The sequence below is a fragment of the Bombus vancouverensis genome, chromosome 10, assembly GCF_051014615.1.
Source record: "Bombus vancouverensis nearcticus chromosome 10, iyBomVanc1_principal, whole genome shotgun sequence".
Lineage (NCBI taxonomy): Eukaryota > Metazoa > Arthropoda > Insecta > Hymenoptera > Apidae > Bombus > Bombus vancouverensis.
The window spans coordinates 585,849-606,241 of record NC_134920.1 but is presented as its reverse complement, the minus strand read 5'-3'; the positions used below and the strand labels follow the sequence as shown (position 1 = coordinate 606,241).

The 20,393-nt window shown below is 38.0% G+C and overlaps 1 pseudogene across 1 annotated transcript; it reads right to left on the bottom strand.

Annotated features, from left to right (window-relative positions):
* Positions 1–2,229: 2,229 nt before the first annotated feature.
* On the bottom strand, positions 2,230–3,807 carry LOC117153222 (glutathione S-transferase-like; annotated as a pseudogene). Its single transcript, XR_013059335.1, has 3 exons — positions 3,579–3,807; positions 3,100–3,267; positions 2,230–2,842 (listed from the first exon to the last, which is right to left on the bottom strand). The product of XR_013059335.1 is annotated as a glutathione S-transferase-like (transcript).
* Between the last annotated feature and the right edge of the window lie 16,586 nt (positions 3,808–20,393).

Here is a 20,393-nt window from a genome sequence, read left to right as displayed (position 1 = left end):
ATCCTTTTCTAATTAGAGTGTGTGACAGCATGTGAGAACGTTTCTTAAAAATATGACTTATTGCAATTACTTAATCGCAATTATAAACGATTAAGACCTTCTCACAACGAGGCAATCTATCCAAAGTATAAAACTCGTTATACTTGATGAGAAAACAAATCTCTACTTAGGTTTCATTTCGTTTCATCGCGTTCATAAAAAGTGAATTTGTATGAACACATCGTGCAATTTAGTAATTAGGACCGTTGATCTCGCTGCAACATAGATGGATAGAAAAAAGCCATTTAAAATGATACAACGTCGGGAAGACAATTATGAAAATTATAAATGGAACACAAGATAAAATTGTTTAAGATTAATTCTTCTTTTTTTTTTTTAATCGCGAGTGTTTGCAAACGAAGTTTCAATCTGTTTACAATGATAGCAATGAGAGGAGGATGTCTATGAAAGTTATAAATGCGATATTGAATAACATTTCTGCGAGTGGGTTTGTTTTTCGTTACAAATGTTTTTTAAACGAATCTGCAATCTGTTGGAAACAACGGAACAGTAACGGGACGACTGATAGGGAAATAATAAAGATCGCGTTTTATTTGAACAGACAAATCTTTGAAATCTATTCGAAAGTCTATTTGAAATGGTACGAGCTCGAAAAGAACGGTGAATACTATAGAAGAAGGATTAATTAAAATTCTTATTAATCTGTACGCTTTGAACATGTACTGTACTGTACGTCTGACATGAATATTGAGTATTACCATTATTGTAATTTAATTTTTAACCGATCCTGAAAATTCCTTAGAACGTAAAAAGTATAAAATGTTACTGTGCATTTCAAGATTAAATGCACTGTAATTTAGAAACAGTTATGAAGCGGAAACAAATAATTTATTCAGAATAAGAATTTTACGTAATCATGTTAAAAAAAAACGTACTTATAACGCGTTTAAACTCCAAATATGTAAAGACAATAAGGGAAAAAAATTAAACGAAGAATCGTATTTTTTGTAAATTCACACAAGATTTTATCGAAAAAAAAATTAAGATTTTTTGAAGAACGTACAAGACGGAACACGAACAATAAATAAGGGATGTTAAATACAAAAAATAGATTGAAATTTAGATTATGAAATATAAAAATAATGATATTGCATAATTTACAATTATTTTCGATAGCTTACGTCAGTATGTTGGAGTGTAAACTATAAAATATTCAAAAACTGATACCATTTAGACATAATTTAGAAAAACAATAAATTGCGGAAACCGATAGTTAAAAGTCGATACGATCGATACTCCAAAACTCTAATCCTAATAATTACTCAACAATAATAACCGATAATTCATGTTGATTAATGTTTGAACTCCGTTTTTTTTCTGTATGTGTATACAAATCTTGTACAGTTTGATAAAGCGAAATTAAATTATCATCTTTTTGTACTACTTCAAACATTGAGATTTGTCATCTTCAAGGTCGATCACACATATTTTCATATTGCGGAGTTGCAAGGGTAATTAATTTTGCAATCGGTTTTCCTTTGATATAGATGTGATTACAAATAGCCATTGATTGACAATATACCGAAGCAATTCTAGTTTAATTTGAAGTCATCGATCCTTTGATATTTTTGGAAGAATAGTAAAAGTACAGAGAAAACAAGAAAAAATGGCGTTAACTAAAAGATAGCTCCAATGTATCTCATAAATATTATCTATGTATCATTTGTAAGATGTAAGTGACCAAGATATCGAATTATACAAAAATTGTATGTAATGATTAATACTTGAACGTTACTTACATTTATGTACATGAAAATTTGATCTTTTATTAACTAAGTTATTGATCGACAAAATGACTTCCTACATAATTCTCCGCCTGAACTGAAATGCATATTTTTTTTTACGCAAGCCTTATGTGTAGCTAGCAACGAGCAAACAGATTAATTACTTTACACACGGTCGTATCTTGTTTGCTGTAGGCGAGTTCTCTCGTGTAATCAACGAAGTACTCAACTTTAAAGCGATAACAGAAGAACATTATTGTATCGATAAAAATCATGCTTTTTTCAAAGAAATATGTAACTCGTATTTTTTTTAAAGCAACCCTCATAACGTATTGAATAAAATAATCATACATTTTTTTTTTGTTCAACATTTGTAAAATACGATATTATCAAGATCACCAAGGAGGTAATCTTCAATTCTTAATGAATATAATAAAAAACATAATTAATGATTGTTTGATGGTTTTATTATTATCTCTATAATACAAAAGCACAACATCGTGTCAACAGTTTATATAGTTCGTATGTTTCTGTAGGAATACACAAATAATAGTTCTCTATCACAACGTAATCTAAAGGGAAAACCCTAACTAAATGACAAAAATATCGGTAATAGCTGGAACTAATGAATGTTAAAAGCAATCAGTATATTCCATACAAACTTCCATCAACACGATTCGTTCTTCGTTCTCTCAACACACTAAGACCGCAATCTTTAAACGCTTATAAAACCATAAGCAATCGTGAAGTTTAGAATTCGCTAACTGGGCGTCTCTCAATCCAGTTTTTGATCTTGGGCAGAAGGAGGACCTTTTTCTCCAGCAGCTTCAGATTCTCGTAATTCTCGATCAGATCAGACTTGTACATAAAGTTCAAATAATCGAGCAGAGCAACGAATGTTAAATCAGCCCAAGAGAGAGTACCATCGTAGAAGTAGCCGTCATTTTCCTTCACTTGCTGGTCCAAACGTTCTAAAATGAACGGCAGCGTCTCTTCAGCAGCCTTGCGTTTTGCAGCTTTGACCTTCTCGTCCTCCTCATAGCGGAAGGCGGCAATTTCTGAAAATTTGTTTTCAGTTAAATACTATTCGCTAATGTTATACTAACTTGAATACAGTCTTGTGCGAAATTTAAATGATACTGAAGATAGAATTACAATCCTTTTTAATCCTTTGTCTTGTATTGTTGACATACGTGTATCGTTCGATTAAATCAAATATTAAATCGGATTTCAACTAATAAATACCTGAACAGATATGTACTATCTGCTATCAAGATTCTCATAAGATTTATGCAAAGCAGCACTGGATACTCACTATGACGAATATCATGAATAGTATCAACAGTGGCATCAATATGAAGATTTGCCCAGTCAGTCTTTCCAGCTAAGTCATATTGTTTGGCTAAGTAACGGCAAATAGCTGTAGACTGAGCAACCTTCCTTCTATCAGCTACGAGCATAGGAAGCAGGCCATAAGGAGTCACTAAAAACATACAACTAATAGAATCAAAGATTCTATCGAACAAACAGATTATGATGCTTCTTAAATATCTAGCTTCCTGTTATCTGTTTTGGAAAGATATAATTTAATTTATTGTTAATTTATCAGCAAACAAAGGGCATTGTCTCCTTAACAATACCTATTGTTCTCCCACATATCTTATAGAGCAATGGAGAGTAAACAATAATCTCTGTTATACTCTGCATAATTGTATTCTACTTTATTTAGCTACTTTAGTTAAATTAGGAAAGATGAGATTTAAGAAACAGAACTTCTTTAAATTTTAAGCTTACAGGGCTTTATTTCTGGCCAGACGTCCTTTTTGATACGTTCATCTTCAAATGGAATACTAGCATAGCTGAAGAAGAACGGATTGGTTCTGCCAATGCCGTAACTGGGAAGTAAGTCAATTTATAGAGCGGCATCTTCCTGGAAGTATAATATATACAAAGTAAAAACAAAGAATCATTGATGACAAGAATTATATTATTACAAATTATGAAGTATAAGACAATTTAAGTAAAAAGCATCAATTACTAACTACTCGCATAGCTATTTGTATCTTTATATTTTAATATAGCTTAGATATAAAAAGAATATTATTTTTGGATGTAATAATGTATAAACTTGCGCCAAATATTATAACAAAATATTGCACTTTCTATTTAAGTAGGATAGACATATTACCGGCATTTATATTTTTTCTATAGCAATGAAATTGTTTATAAAAAAGTTTATAAGAAAACTATCAATTAATGCAAACAACGCATTTCAAAATATTAATTACATTCGCGCGATTCGTTATCCCTAGTATTAATTTAACCATATGGTTCTATACACCCAAGACCCTCTAACAGTAATTTAGTGCCATTACTAGTCGTATGTACAATGTATGTTTGTATACAACTTTCGTAACTACAAAACATTCAGCAGTGATTATATATTCTTCCAAACATAAGAAACATTTTCTAATTGCATACTTAAATTTATCGATCAATTATGAACATATGATAACATTTATTTCTTTCAACTACTAATTTTCAAATCCTCTGCTGTTCCGTTAATTGAACGACGCGCCGACTTTTCGTACAAGTATCTTGTATCTTATCTGTATTATTTAGTTATCAATAAAGAAGAAACATTTTCTAATTGTATATTTAAATTTATCGATCAATTATGAACATGTAATAACATTTATTTCTTTCAACTACTAATTTTTAAATCATCTGCTGTTCGGTTAATTGAAGGATGTCGGCTTTCTGTAGAAGTATTTCATATTTATTATTTAATTATGAATAAGGAAAAAACATACAAAATATAGTTTTTAAACGGTTTATTATTTATAAAGAGAAACTTTGGCTCGAGATATATATACTATATATATACTATTTACTTACAATTTTTTTTTTAAGACTTCAAAGTCGAAACAAGCACAGGAAATTTCCAAGCCGGTTAACAGAAACTTGAATGAGACAAAAATAACCTTTAGATATCTATATGTTCTTCTTCCCCCCTGTTGCTTCCACGTAACTCTTATCCTATTGGTGGAGCTGTGCTGATATGTGAAATTATGACTACATAAAAACATCCGGAAAGACTCATTGAATGATTTTATAGTTTAAGGTTAATAAATTTCCATAAATTAAAGTTGAAAATTTATGAGAACATGTTTTCTGTAACAAAACTTAGTAAAAACAAACTAGTAAGGTTTATAGATTCTTTAATGATTATGTACGTATTCATAAACTAGTTCGATAAACATCGTTCGATAAAACGTCGAACAACACACAACATTGAAGCGCGACATTTCAAATTCAAGGACAAATATTGCGAACAAATGATATTAAATTTACAATAATCTCATGTAAGACAAAATAAAAGGGATAAAGGTAGTACAGAAGATAGAAAAATCTATAAAACTGGTGGCTGGGAAATAGAAAATATATAAATTTATGTTATTAGAGTTTAGTACTTCTGTCGATCAATGTGTTACGACCGTTCGCGGAGAGACGCAGTCGCAGTAGCGAGAGGCGTAAATTCTCGCTACGATTCGGTGAATCGACGCCGCGAAGTAGTCGTTCCCCTGTTTCGGTTAAGATAAGAGGTGGTTAAATGAATATGACACAGTATAGTAAGTTATATTTCACCGTTTATTCCAACAACTTATAACGAAGGCAGTTACGCTGGTGCGTATGTACCAGATTTTTTTTTTTATTTATTTGTTGAAATTACAATCAATTCTCGCGTTGAGAATATGTACGAGATGAATGAGTGACTGATCTGTGGGTGTGTCCTACCCGGTGGAAGGATATTGACCGTTCGAAGGATGTGAAATCAGAACTGTCTTGGGAGACGATGCTGTCTCGGAGGAAAGCTAAGGATGGGTGTGTCTAGCGCACGGGACCATACGGATTTGTTGGTGACGATTTTAGTTAGGAGAGTGAAGGAAGTGGCTTCGTTGTTAATTGGTTAACGAAGGGTCTTAACCGCCCTCGAGAGAAAGTGGTTAGTGGGAGGAAAGTTGCAGCATACGTGAGAAAAACTAACTTTCCCTTGTCCAGTCGGGGTAGACAATAGTCTTTAGAAATTCTTCGGAAACAGACGTTTGTTTGGTTTGAAGGACCTTTTCTAGGAAATCTATGAGATTTATGGAAGGTACTTGAAACTATGGAGGATACGCTGCGAGTATCCGGTGACATCTCGTTGCCATATTGCTCGCGGTGCGACGTAACAAAATGGAATAGAAAGATTATACCACAGACGAAATTATACTTTATACTTTATTATACTTTATACTTTATTATTACATTACATCAATTGACACCTTTGGAATTACAACGATTCGATACACATTTTAACGTTTTAAACGTTTTAACGTTTAACATTCTAACATTCAGTTAGAACTTTGTATTGATTAGAGATATTGTAACGACCAGAAATATCGATACATATATCAATACTTTTACCTCGAAATTCGTAGATTCGTACTCTTCATTGTCCATACAAATTGTGTCATATATGTCCAAACCAAATTTAATTTCCAATTTAAAACCAAAATTCTTTTTCGAAAATGGCACTTCCAATTCTTCTTATTCTCACTATTTAATTGCTAGCTGTATCAAGTAACAACGAAAAAAATAATAATATCTAAACGTTAAGCAGGTCCATATTTTGGGGGATACAATTAAAAAAGTAAATCGTCGGTGGAATATTGTTTCATCTATCAAGAATTTTGGAAGATATAATTAGAAAGGGTAGAAAATTGTACTCCTTATCGAGCATTTTTTAAAATATGATTGAGAAAGTGGAATCTGGATAGAAAATTGTTTTACCTACGAAGCATTATAAAAAGTAAGTTTAATAAAACTATACCTTGGATATTTCATATATTTTTTCATATTATACGCATTCGTTAAAATTTTACATTCCCAAACATCCTGCTATACTTGCACAAAAAAGCGCAGTCTAGTAATATCTCCCTCACTGCTCCTCGCATTTTCTTTCTAATCATCTCTCGTTCGCTTTTCCTGATATTATTCTCAGCGTAAGTTCAGAGTGGCGGTTTTTAAACTCAGGAACGCGCGGCTGTTCGTTAAATGAAATATCAAACGTAAGAATTGCCGCAGTCTGAACGCGAGATAATTCATTTCGTGGCACAGAGCGCACGTCGTTGAATATTAATTCATATCTCATATAAGTTGCGAATAAAAAAAGCAGATAAAAGAGGACAAAAATCCGATAATTACCGCGAATCTTTACGCAATTTCAAGAAATACAAAAGAAATTTGTTTGTAAGCATGCTACTAAGTATTATTAGAAGTACTGTACTTTCGATATTTTACATATTCTTGCATATTTTCTACATTTTTCTGTATTTTTGTATCCTTAAACTTTCCGTAAACGCGTAAACGTCTGCGTTCTGACAATGACAAGGAAGATTCTACTGATAAAAATAAAGCATCGAATTTCACCGAACTCTCAGAAATGTAATTCTCAGATCACATAAATTAAAAAGAAAGAACAAAAGAAAATACAAATATATATATATACATACGTAGCCACAAATCAATTTGGATCACGACAGATAAAATAGGTAGCAATAATGTCTCCACGAACATTATCATAATTTATTGGAATTTACATAAAAGCCAAAGAATGCTATTGTTTCAATGACACGGCGTTTTGTCGAGTTAGATAAATATGAATTGTGTGTTTGAACAAGTGTTCGGTCGTGTTTCACGCGACGAAAAAGGAAATCACAAGTCAAGGTGTCGCCTCGTTGGAAGCAACAAATCGCAATACGAGGGTGGAAATTGGGTGACACCGGGAGGATTACGAGGGATGAGAAATCTGTCGAGAGCGTGAAAGGCTCGCGGTCACCGGGTTTCTCCAGTTCTGTCGCTTTTAACGCCGAGTTCTTCCGCTTCGAGGATAGAAGCTGCGAAATATCGAGGCCATTGTCCAAAGATTTTCAAGAATATCCGATGCAACGTCTTGAAATTTACGAGAGCAAGTCTGATAAATTCTTATCTCTGGTCCATTCGTGGCCAACTTTTTAATACCCTCGTAACTTGTAACGACAAATAAAAATATTGGTACAGGCCAATTTTTTTTTGGATAAAATCTTGTGTGAATTTACGATTCTTCGTTTAATTTTTTTCCCTTATTGTCTTTACATATTTGGAGTTTAAACGCGTTATAAGTACGTTTTTTTTTTAACATGATTACGTAGAATTCTTATTCTGAATAAATTATTTGTTTCCGCTTCATAACTGTTTCTAAATTCCAGTGCATTTAATCTTGAAATGCACAGTAACATTTTATACTTTTTACGTTCTAAGGAATTTTCAGGATCGGTTAAAAATTAAATTACAGTAATGGTAATACTCAATATTAATGTCAGACGTGGATACTTCACTGTTTCGTATAATAATTTGTTATCTTGGCATCGATCAAGGTATTTAATATACAAAGCGTACAGATTAATAAGAATTTTAATTAATCCTTCTTCTATAGTATTCGCCGTTCCTTTCGAGCTCGTACCAATTCAAATAGACTTTCGAATAGATTTCAAAGATTTGTCTGTTCAAATAAAACGCGATCTTTTTTATTTCCCTATCAGTCGTCCCGTTACTGTTCCGTTGTTTCCAACAGATTGCAGATTCGCTTAAAAAACATTTGTAACGAAAAACAAACCCACTCGCAGAAATGTTATTCAATATCGCATTTATAACTTTCATAGACATCCTCCTCTCATTGCTATCATTGTAAACAGATTGAAACTTCGTTTGCAAACACTCGCGATTAAAAAAAAAAAAAGAAGAATTAATCTTAAACAATTTTATCTTGTGCTCCATTTATAATTTTCATAATTGTCTTCCCGACGTTGTATCATTTTAAATGGCTTTTTTCTATCCATCTATGTTGCAGCGAGATCAACGGTCCTAATTACTAAATTGCACGATGTGTTCATACAAATTCACTTTTTATGAACGCGATGAAACGAAATGAAACCTAAGTAGAGATTTGTTTTCTCATCAAGTATAACGAGTTTTACACTTTGGATAGATTGCCTCGTTGTGAGAAGGTCTTAATCGTTTATAATTGCGATTAAGTAATTGCAATAAGTCATATTTTTAAGAAACGTTCTCACATGCTGTCACACACTCTAATTAGAAAAGGATCATGAAACATTCGGTTTATGATATTATTTGTTTGTAAATCTTCCTGCTTCCGGAAACTTTTTTAAATATGAAAATATTTATATACAAAATTAAATATTTTTTTCAATATCAACACTTCTTGCGTTTATGTTGTCCTAGTCAGAATTATATTATTTCGTGTATCCTGTTGCTTTTTATATGATAGTCCTCCCGTTGGCCGCGGATTCGTTATTAAGCCTGAGGCCCTCGTCACTAGTGTCACTATCGACAATAAAGGTACCCCACCCGCGACCGGACGATGGAGAACTCCAACACGGAATCGCAATCTCCCGCGAGCCCTGCCCGGGAGGGCGCCTCGAGCTCGGACTCGGAATGTGACTCGAGCTCGGATTCGGATTCAGACTCGACATCAGAAGTGGCATCCGAACACACGTTGTCGGCACGGGATCGTAAGAGTATCGTGCGCGCACTAAAGCGGTCGCTAGGGAAGAAGAAGAGGAAGAAGAAGAAGAAGAAGAAGAAGAAGAAGAAGAAAGGACACCGGGCAACCTGGGTATCGCTGCCGCGCTTCAACCCCGAAGCCGCGGACGCAGATCCAGCCGCCTGTGCACAGCCGTCGGCCTGCTCATGAGGGACCACCGCCTGAAAAACAGCGCACTGTATTCTGCCCTAAACCGTGCCCTAGAGGGTCCGGCAGCGTATTGGCTTACGCAGATAATGAACGGCGACGAGCTCACCTGGCCAGATTTTAAGGAACAATTCGCCGCGCACTTCGGTGGCCAAGAAGTAGCAGCCGCGTCGCTAATCAAGGTAGCCGAGGAACTACCGCGGGACGGCGAAACACCAGGAGCGTACGGAAATCGTATCATCACCCTCCTGGAGTCGAAGTGGCGAAATTCAACCAGGAAAGAGGTACTCGCCGCCACCGCCCTCCATCTGCTGGGCTCGCGCGATGAACGTTTTAAACGATTAGCGCTCACGAGTGACATCACGTCGGTGAAACAATTCCAAAGAGAAATGAAGCCCTTCCTATACACGGAGTGGCCAACGCCCCCGCCGTGGAGGTCATTAGCGAGCTCCGGAAACAAACGAGGCAGGTCACCCGCCCCCTGGACCAGGTGTGGCCACTGCGGTATTTACGGACATCCGACATTCGAATGCCGCAAGAGGGCGAAGTGGTAACCGAAGGAGGACCCCCGACGTCCGGAGGAAAGCTGACCGGCTGCACCACCAAAAGCGTTGTGCTTTCACTGCCACATGCCGGGACACATCGCGTCTCGCTGTCCATCGCGGCGAGAAGAAATACATTGCCCCGAGGACGAGCGCCGGGTCGATGCCTGCGTGGTGGAAGCCCCGACGGGTGGACTAAGCCAGCAGGCCACACACGAGGACGTGTAAGTGTCAGGATGGCCGAGTCGGAGACAAAAGGACGCCGGGGCCCCTGTGGAACTTCAGGACAACACCCTAACCTTGCAACCTAGAGCCTAATATAGCCATAACGAAACAATCGCAAGTATCCAAACCGATAGTAATCGTACGTCGATCGGAGGATCGTGTGTACTGAGACACTCGACCGGAGTCTTGTTTCGGTGGCGTCGTTGGGATGACGAGCAGTCTTGCTAGAGAGCTGATCGGTGAAGGAAGTCGAGTGCCTTACGAGCAGGGAGTGGTGCACGTGTGAGTTAGAGCAAGGGAACCTGTCCTCCCGTTGGTCACGGATTCGTTATCAAGCCTGAGGCCCTCGTCGCTAGTGTAACTATCGACAATAAAGGTACCCCACGCGCGACCGGACGATGGAGAACTTCAACGCAGAACCGCTACCTCCCGCGAGCCCTCCCCGGGAGGGCGCCTCGAGCTCGGACTCGGAGATTCAGACTCGACATATATATTATTATATATATTATATATACTATTATATCTATATAATATATGTATTTATATCTATAAATATACGTATAAATATATCTATTTAAAAAAATAAAGTTGACCTTCATATATCGCCAATAATATCGCGTGCGTATAAAGAAACTAATTACATTTAATTATTACATTTACATACATTTAACTATTATTACATGCATTTACATACATTTAATTATTATTTTTTTCATAATTATATCTCGTTTGAAATATTTTTCGACATAATTAATTGTTTCAAAAACACATATTCCAGCCTTCTAAATGATTTATTTTGCGTATTATACGAATTATTCCATCTATAAATAAATTGTTCTCTATACACACAAACACGCACACAGTCTGTTAATTACACGAGTTAATTGTATCATTTTTCTCGATAAGTTGACAGAGCAAGGAAAATGAGCGACGAACCTACCTGCAAACAAATCTACTTCAATGCCCGTGGTCGTGCCGAACATATACGGTACATATTTGCATATACTGGCATCGAGTATACCGACGAGAGGATCCCCGAAGAACTCTGGCCTGAATACAAGGATTGTAAGCGTGAAGAATCGATTTTTACTTTCATCGTTCAACTCTCAGGTATCTACCATTTACTCAAACTTTTCTGTATATAAAACTTTCGTTTCACGTGCAGGCTAAACTTACTTAAAGTAAAATTTCATACGGAATAAAGTCGAACTTTTCATTAAGTTTTGCTTCCGTAATATCGTGTTTATCGAATACCAACTTAATTCACTTACGATTCTCGAATTTTTGTGTTGCAATCTTTATTGTTTTCAATGAATCGAAGCATTTCGAATATTTTGAGAAAACCGTAAATAGGTGACTTAAAATAGGAATACAAAAATACTTCTACGTTTCTCGTTAATTTAAAAATTTTTTAGGACTTGTCGGAAAAAAAGGATAAAAAATTGAAATCAGTTCGGAAATGAACAAGAACATAGCTAAAAAGTCGAAAGAACAAAGCAGACATAAAATTCGATCTTCCGTTGCGACATTTCTATCGTAAATAGTATAATAAAAGTTTTACGCAACATAGTCTTCGATATAATCTTATATGTCGCTTGCAGATAGAGAAACCAAAAATCAACGTAAGTCTGTAAATCAATCCTGTCGGTGTAAAACACAAAATTACGTTCGCAAGAGACATTCGATTTATATACCTTGCATTTCAATTTTCATTACAAGAACCGTGTACATTTTCTAATATCTTTTCCGTGTCTGGTATTATGCGACGTGAATTTTTTATTCGCAGTTGTAAGTCCACTATCATTGCATAAGGTCTTCCTTATGCAATGCTGCAAAACGATACTGATCGTTCCTCGTACATTCAGTACACCGCATCGGACAGATTCGTTCCTTTCCGTGAGAATTACAAATTTTATACTCGATCATTTATCCTTGATTTTAAAAACTTTAGGTTCTTCCCAACAGTCAAAAACACGCGATACCTTGTCCATCGTAATCGTAAGAAAAGAAAAAAAGGAGAAAGAAGACATTTCTGTATTTCTTTACTAGGCCATGTTGATTAAAACCGAAATGATTTCGATTCATTTATTCACAAGAACGCAACGGCCTCGGAAGCTGTGTTGTGATTTCCTATCGATCGTTTCCCTCTACACAGTGTTCATATGAGCCATGTTTGTTCTTAGCAATGCCTTATAAAATGCTGCCTGTGCTGGAGATAGACAGGAAACCGGTAGCGCAGAGTAACGCTGTGGCGCGATACTTGGCGAAGAAGTACGATCTAATGGGAAGGAACGAATGGGATGCGATGATATGCGACGTGCTCGTCGATGCTCTTGGAGATTTGAAGCAAGGTGAGTAACTGATGAGATGACTTTGCATTTGTCTCACCACAGAGACAGACGTTTAAGAATTCATTGTGAAAAGACGTGTACAAACAAGATACGTATGTCTTTCCGTTAAGCGAATGTTACAGTTTGTTTGCAAAAGTCAGTTTTTAGATTATAGAATCGTAGATAGAATTTAGAGGATAGAAACTTTTAGTAGTCACTTTTAGTTTAGTAAAGTCTTGTCGACAATAAGCAGACTACGTTATGATACAACGATTCCAACTGAAGATTTCTATCGACATCACGAATTCGATGGCTTCCAAATTTTCTTCTCTGCAATCTCAGACGCTCAACTCGAAAGAATCTTTTAGATCCCCCGACAAACACTCGACTCAGGTTATCTATTATCGTAATCTTCCTACGGGATTTTTTTAACTGCGTTGCGTTAACGAATAACGGGATAACATCACGTTTCTCTCAACGCCTTTCAACGTTCTACAACTTTTATTCTTTGCAAATCCCTGTCTCTATATGATAAACGCTGGTTATCCGCGGAATTTACGATTTCAATTTCTTTAACGAGATATTTATCATATTACACAATTCCTGTAAATGTATTTGTAATTATATCGCCGAAGAATTGTATTTAATTAAGCTATGAAGTTGTGGAATCGTGAGAAGGATTATTTTTATAGAACTGTCTAATTTCCATTCGACATTGATTCAGGATACACATTACTCTTTTTTACATAATACCAGTTTTGTCATTTTTAATTAACAAATACCTCCAAAGGTTGAAGTTTCTAAAATTATCCATTAAATTCTGACAATAAAATAAAAATGCAAATTCTTCCTAAAAAGCTAGTGATCTTTAGTTAAGAGTTCGATTTTTCACATGTTTCAAGGTAAATTAAAAAAATTGTTTAATAGAGGAGGTACAAAATAAATGTATACAAACCTTTTTTCAGACGACATGGGCGGACTTCGTGTTTGCAGCGGCCCTTGAAAATTTCGAGTATATGTTTGGGGCATCAGCTTTGGATAAATATCCAGCTCTTCGAGCATTGAAGAAAAGGATTCATAGAATACCGGCTATTTCTGATTGGCTGATTAGGCGCCCATACACAAACAGCTAAAAAGCTAAAAACGTGTGGAAAAAAGATGACCAGTACACCACTACATATATGTAGTATCGTGGACGAAAGGGCTAAGAAATATCGGGCGAACTATGAACAATGTCGCGAGAGCCGAGGCGCCGTCGGGCCCATCAATGTGTCATCGGTCTTTTCAAGTGCATAGTTTCGTGGAAAAGACCTACGTGACCCTGGCTACGAGCGTCTGCAGAACACGTGTGCGGCGGGCCTAGGAAAAAGGCAATAGAATGCGACAACGGCCAGAGTGTGAGTCGAGAAACAGAGTGTGAGTCGAGGAGCCGAGTGCGAGTTGAGCGGAGACAGAGTTTGCGAGTGGCGTTGCCGAGAGAGTGTTGATTGCGTTTTGGTAAAAGTCGAGTCGCTATCTAGTTATTTAGTTGCGCTGTTTTCTGTACGTTTGGCGTGAATAGTTCAGGTTGAACAACAATCGTCTTTTTCTGTCTGATTAACATCTCTATTGTCCACTCCTTGTAAATACATTATATCACGATATTACATATTTTTGGGGGCTCGTCCGGGATTGGACAAGACAGAAAACGAAACGGTTTAACAGAGCTATTCGAGCTAGTTGTGAATTTACCGGTACGCGGTGCGGTAAAAGACGATATCGTTGACTGTTTAAGTTTGTGTAGTGTGAAAAATGGCAAACGTTGGGGACGAACGATTGTCGGGTGAAGAGGGTTCGACGCTGGAGGAGCTGAGGAGTAAGCTCGCGCGAATGAACCTCCCTATATCTGGTGCGAGGTCAGTGCTGATTGCAAGGCTGAATCGGGCGTGTAGGGCTGGACAATCGTATCCTAAGGGATCGACGGGCGGTGAAGAGCTAACCGGTCAACGAGATTTAGGAAACATACAGAGAGCTGAGCGTGATTGTAACGAAGATGAAGATGTTGAGAAAATGAATACGAAGGAGTTGAAGGAGCGCCTCGCTAGTTTGGGTTTAAAAACGACGGGCAGAAAAGTAGAATTACGCGCACGGCTACAAGCGGCCATGGATGGTAACGACATATCGTCGGAAGAAGAAAGCGACGACGAAAGTGAGGATGAAGATGACAAGAAAAACGCAAGAGGATACAAGAGAGATACGCGAAGGGTGTGAGGCGAATGAAAAGAGAGTGTGAGTGTTTGCGTTTCGTCCCGGGACTACCGGTGGACTCGTCAGTAAGGCTATGCCCGGTAGTCCCTGCCTTAGACGTAGAGGGAGTCTCGCTAGGTGCGGTATTTATATCAATCGCTCGTATATTCGACCGCTAGCGAGTTAGACAGACAGACTCGTTGTCGTCGTAGCCCTCTAGTGTTGGCGGTTGGTACCCGCGGATCGCCCGGGAGGTGTTGCGCCGCGTTGATGCCTCGACCTGTCGGCGTCCTGTTGATACCGATCCGCCACACAGCCTCCCCCTAGCGCTATAGCGTGACCCCAAAGCTATATAGCGCGATACAAGTTAGAGGGAATGGCTCGTCGTCGATGATGGAAGGCTGATCGTCGTGGGGACGAGGTGGTTGTCGCCTCCTCTGACGTGCTGCTGGAGGTGATGCCCATGAACTATTGCAATGGCTACATCACTTCCTGGCTTGGTCGTCGTCGGTGGTTGGCTCCTTTCCTGACTCCTTCTCCAAAGGTGCGTGTTCGTTGTCGGTGGTCACCAATGAGGCTAATGAAAAGAGAGGGAGAGTGTTTGCGTTTCGTCCCGGGACTACCGGTGGACTCGTCAGTAAGGCTATGCCCGGTAGTCCCTGCCTTAGACGTAGAGGGAGTCTCGCTAGGTGCGGTATTTGTATCAATCGCTCGTATATTCGATCGCTAGCGAGTTAGACAGATAGACTCGTTGTCGTCGTAGCCCTCTAGTGTTGGCGGTTGGTACCCGCGGATCGCCCGGGAGGTGTTGCGCCGCGTTGATGCCTCGACCTGTCGGCGTCCTGTTGATACCGATCCGCCACAGGTGTATCAGGACCGTGATGAATATTGTCGAAGGGCATGTGTTGGTTCGACACTGAGTTTTAGAGACGTCGAAGATGCATTAGAGTCGTTTAGTGGCGACAAAGGTGAAAATGTCGAACGATGGTTCGAGTCGTTCGAGGAAGTCGCTGATACGTGCATGTGGTCGGATGGGCAGAAGGCAGTCTACGCCAGGAAGCTGCTGAAGGGATCAGCGAAAATATTTGCGAGCTTCGAGTGTCATGCCAGGACTTGGCATGAGTTGAAGAGGGGGCTAGTGAAAGAATTTTCGTGGAAAGTCAACAGTAGGCAAGTACATCAGAAACTTGAAGAAACAAAAAAGGAGAGTGATGAAGCATGTTTGGCTTACATGTACCGCATGCTCGAAATAGCCAGCCATGTGGACATAGAGGAGGAAGCAAAGGTGGAATACATAGTGGATGGAATAATAGACGACGAGAACAATAAGGCTATATTGTACGGCGCTACGTCAATCAAAGAGTTGAGGAAGAGGTTAGTGATGTACGAAGAGCAGAAGAGTCGCAGAGCAAAGTCGATTGTGAAGCCGGCTAAAACCCAGAAGAACGGGAAGCCCAGTCAATCTGTAGATGCAATGAAGAAAAGAAGATGCTTCATTTGCGGTAGTGAGGATCATCTAAGTGTTAAGTGTCCGGAGAGGGGAGAAGGTGTTAGGTGTTCCGAGTGCAGCGGATTTGGACATATTGCAGCGAGGTGTACGGCACGACCGAAAGAGACTTGCGTAGTGTCAAGATCCGAAAAGGGGAAGTATGTGAAGGAAGTAATCGCAGGAATTAAGCTTCTATTCTCTGAAATTACTCTCAAATCTCAGAGTCAACCCTTCAAATTCTCCACACTGGATCTTCGATTCTTAATATTTGTAATATCGTAGAATAGCTTTGATTGGAGATCGGCTGAAATTAGAAAACACCGTGTACGTCGTCTTTCGTGGTTTGTTTACATCCAAGAGCGCCTAGTAACAGTGACGCGAGAAAAGATAAGCAGCGTCGAAACAGAAGTACGGTTCCACATTTCAAGGAGTGGCAGTCGAGAGGCCAGAGTATGTGAGCCGAAAAGTGTGCGTGTGTGTGTGTGAGAGAGGACGAGAGCAAGAGCGAGCACGACCGAGCAGGAGTGTATTGGCGAAGATCAGAGCTAATTGAGTCGTCGAAGAGTAGAGTCGTTGGAGGTTTCGAGTCGTCGAAGAGTAGAGTCGTGAGAATTGATAGAGTTGTTAGAGAGAGAGAGAGTGTGTGTGTTAGATTCGTTGTGACGAGAGTGATCAAATAACTGCAAAGTTATTTGATATAGATACGAGTATTGCATTTAGTTTCCGTTAAATAAATATCGTTCTCTGTCCAATTTATATTTGTATATTCAATTTAATATTAATAAATTGTAAGTAATCGGAAAAAAATTTCTATCCTTATTTTCCGATATTACATATTTGAAGCATAAATTAAAAATCGACACATTGACTACTTCAAAGAAATTAGCCCGAACGAGACATAACTCGTTCATCGTGGTTTTCGCGCGAAGTAAATATGCGGTTTCTCAATCGTTGTGAGATTCCAACGACGTTAATTCTGTCGAAACGGCGACGCGCGACGACGATCGCACATTCTGTTGCTAGCGAGTGCTTGCAAATCGCGACGATATCGAGCGTAAAGGCTAAGCGCAAAAATGGAGGACACTCGGCGGGGAATTGGAAATGCTCGATGACGAAAGGTATTTCAAGGTGTAATTACATCCACCTCCAATTGGATCGCACCTTCGTTCGGTTGCTAGGTCAACAACCTTCGATGTTATTCAAATAATGCAACGGCTGGGGCAGCCGGTAGCGAGTCGTAAAAGTTTCAATAAAACACGTTCCTGCTAGTGAACGTATGTTAAGACTTACACCGAGTTTTATTTCGCTACGCCGTTTACTAGTTCGAAACGATCGATTGCATAATAGTAGCTGTTTCTTTCATCTCGGAAACACGATCGTAAACGGTGACAACGGTGATCGTGTTAATTTCCACGCAAACTTTGTAAACATTATACGTCGCGACGCTCTCGTTAACGCGTCATTCCCTCCAACTCGAAAGTCTTGCAACTTTGGTGATCCGTTTTCTGTGTAAAATTGGTTACGAGCATCAGGGGACTTATCGTCGTAATCGGTAAATTGTTTATTAAGGATCTACAGCTTTTAAGGATTTCTCTCTAGAGATTTAGAGATTAGAAGTTTCATTAACGCGTTATCGTGTCTCTAACTCGATCTTTTTTCGTGTAAATTGGTCACGAGACTTACGAGCTTCGTTGTAAATAGAAGATTAGTAATATTTCGTAGTTTCGTGATAGTATATAGACATTTTAGTGCTTAAACGCGCAATTTTTAGTTCGCTTTTCGCTCGCATCGGCGCTATGAAACGGATCAATATCTCAACACTTTCCTTTAGTTCTACGAATCATCTTTCGACCGGCTTTTCTTGGCCTACCGTTTCCTAACGCTGTCCTAATACTATCGTCTTGCTGAGATCCTTTTTCCGATTGTATCTTCTGCTTATTTTATTATAAATCCGAACTTTCATTCACGTCGTATGTTTTACAGCGTAAAATCCGCTAGAGCGTTCCAATAAATGTAACCAGTAGGTGCTCTAATACTCAAACGCACCTGTGCGTATCTCTGCATATTTGCTGAAAAAAAAGATGAATCTTACGTTACATTTTCAATATGCGTAATAAGCCGAAAATTTCTCTGATGCTAATCCTTCGTAACAAAAGGATGGCATCACTATATGCATGAAAATAGCATTTGGCAATCGTTAGAAACACAATACATGGATATATATGTAGTTGCCAAATTAACCTTCGCGGTGTTCAAAGTGAACGGCTAGAAACGATTGCTTTTTGCTATACGCGCATGGTTCGATTGCACCATAATTCGTTATTAAGACGTTTCGAGAGAGGCAAAGGATGTGGTGTCGCAACGTGTTGCGCTCGCACAATGCTCCTTGGATAAAATTCCCGGAGCGCGTATTATCGCGTACGCCGCGCGAACGCGTTGAACCTTCGCGCAAACAATGAGAGCGTGAAGGCGAAAAAATAGCGTCGAGCACGTAACATTCGGCCTGATATCGTTGATTGGCCGCGAATCGTCAACATGCACGGGACAGTTTTACGTAAAGACATTCGATCCGTACAATTATGTTAAGACGTCGACCATAGAACGTACTACGTTGATGCAATTAAAATTTCAATGAAACAGGAGAACGCGCGAATAACTAGTCACCCCGTTGTTGACCATAACGTACAAATACTTTTGTTTAAGAGCTGCTCGTTAGTGTTTACCGCGTGCAGCGATTAAGTGACGAACAAATTACGTTCAAAGGGTATAGAGCTCGTTCTCGATTAAAATTCTCCTAACTTTCTAATGGTATTAGAAATTATAACTTGAACGTATGTACGCGACTGGCAATAAATATCAGGACAGCCGCGGATATTTAGTATAAATCGAATATGTGTTCCATTGTCCTTAATTTCTTTTATTATCGATTATTATTATTATAATTTTTATATTAATATTAATATTATTTAATATTTTAATATTAATATTATTTAATATTTTAATATTAATATTATTTAATATTTTAATATTAATATTATTTAATATATTAATATTAATATTATTTAATATTTTAATATTAATATTATTTAATTTATTCTATTATTGATTCGTTCCATTCCGTTTACGTCATAATACGTAGCCTGCGGATTTTTACGCATATTTTTCAGAATATAAAGGAAGCGAAAGAAAAAACTAGAAGCTGGATAAAAAATTGTTTTACCTCGATTAAACGTTACAAAGCGTGCTACTTTCCGATGTTTTTTTATATTTCCACGTGTCACACGTGTACTTTGCAATTTTGCCCTTTCAGATTTCACAGAAATGCATAAAACTTCCGTGACCTAATTTTTTGGCACGTGCACGTGCTTCAAAATAAATTCGATGATATTAAATACCAGATTATAGGAACCAGAAATGAAGAGTTCTACAACGATGGAATGGGTAAATGATTGTCGATCAGACGAAAGACAATAGCAAACAACGATATAGCGATGATTAATTAATGTAAGATTTTTTCCTTTCAGCAAACAAAAATAGAACTTAACGAACTCAGTAATTGATAAATGATTACGTATAAGATAAGTGCATTTTCCAACTGTGAGTCATAGTTTAGCCTGTGAGTTTAGTTTAGCCTAGATAGGATCTTAGCTTTGGAGTAAATAAGTATAATAGTAGCAAAAAATCGATAGAATTGTTAAAAGGCTGTGACTAATCCTGGTCGACTGGTCAGTTATCATCTGAATCTATTGTTATTTTGCTAGTATACTTTTCGAATCATTTTCAGCTATTCTATGGGCAAGCATTCGTTTCTTTCGCGCATGCCACGTATCATTCGCTCATTAACTCGTTTTTGAAAGCTTTTACCGGCGAATGAAAAACGTAACGTACACTTGCATAATGCGTTCGAAGTGTTCGTTCGTTCAATATTCATGTAAAGGTTAGGCGATACGCGTGATAAGTCGCGATGCTACGAGATGTGATTAGATGCGGATGTTAATGTCTTGT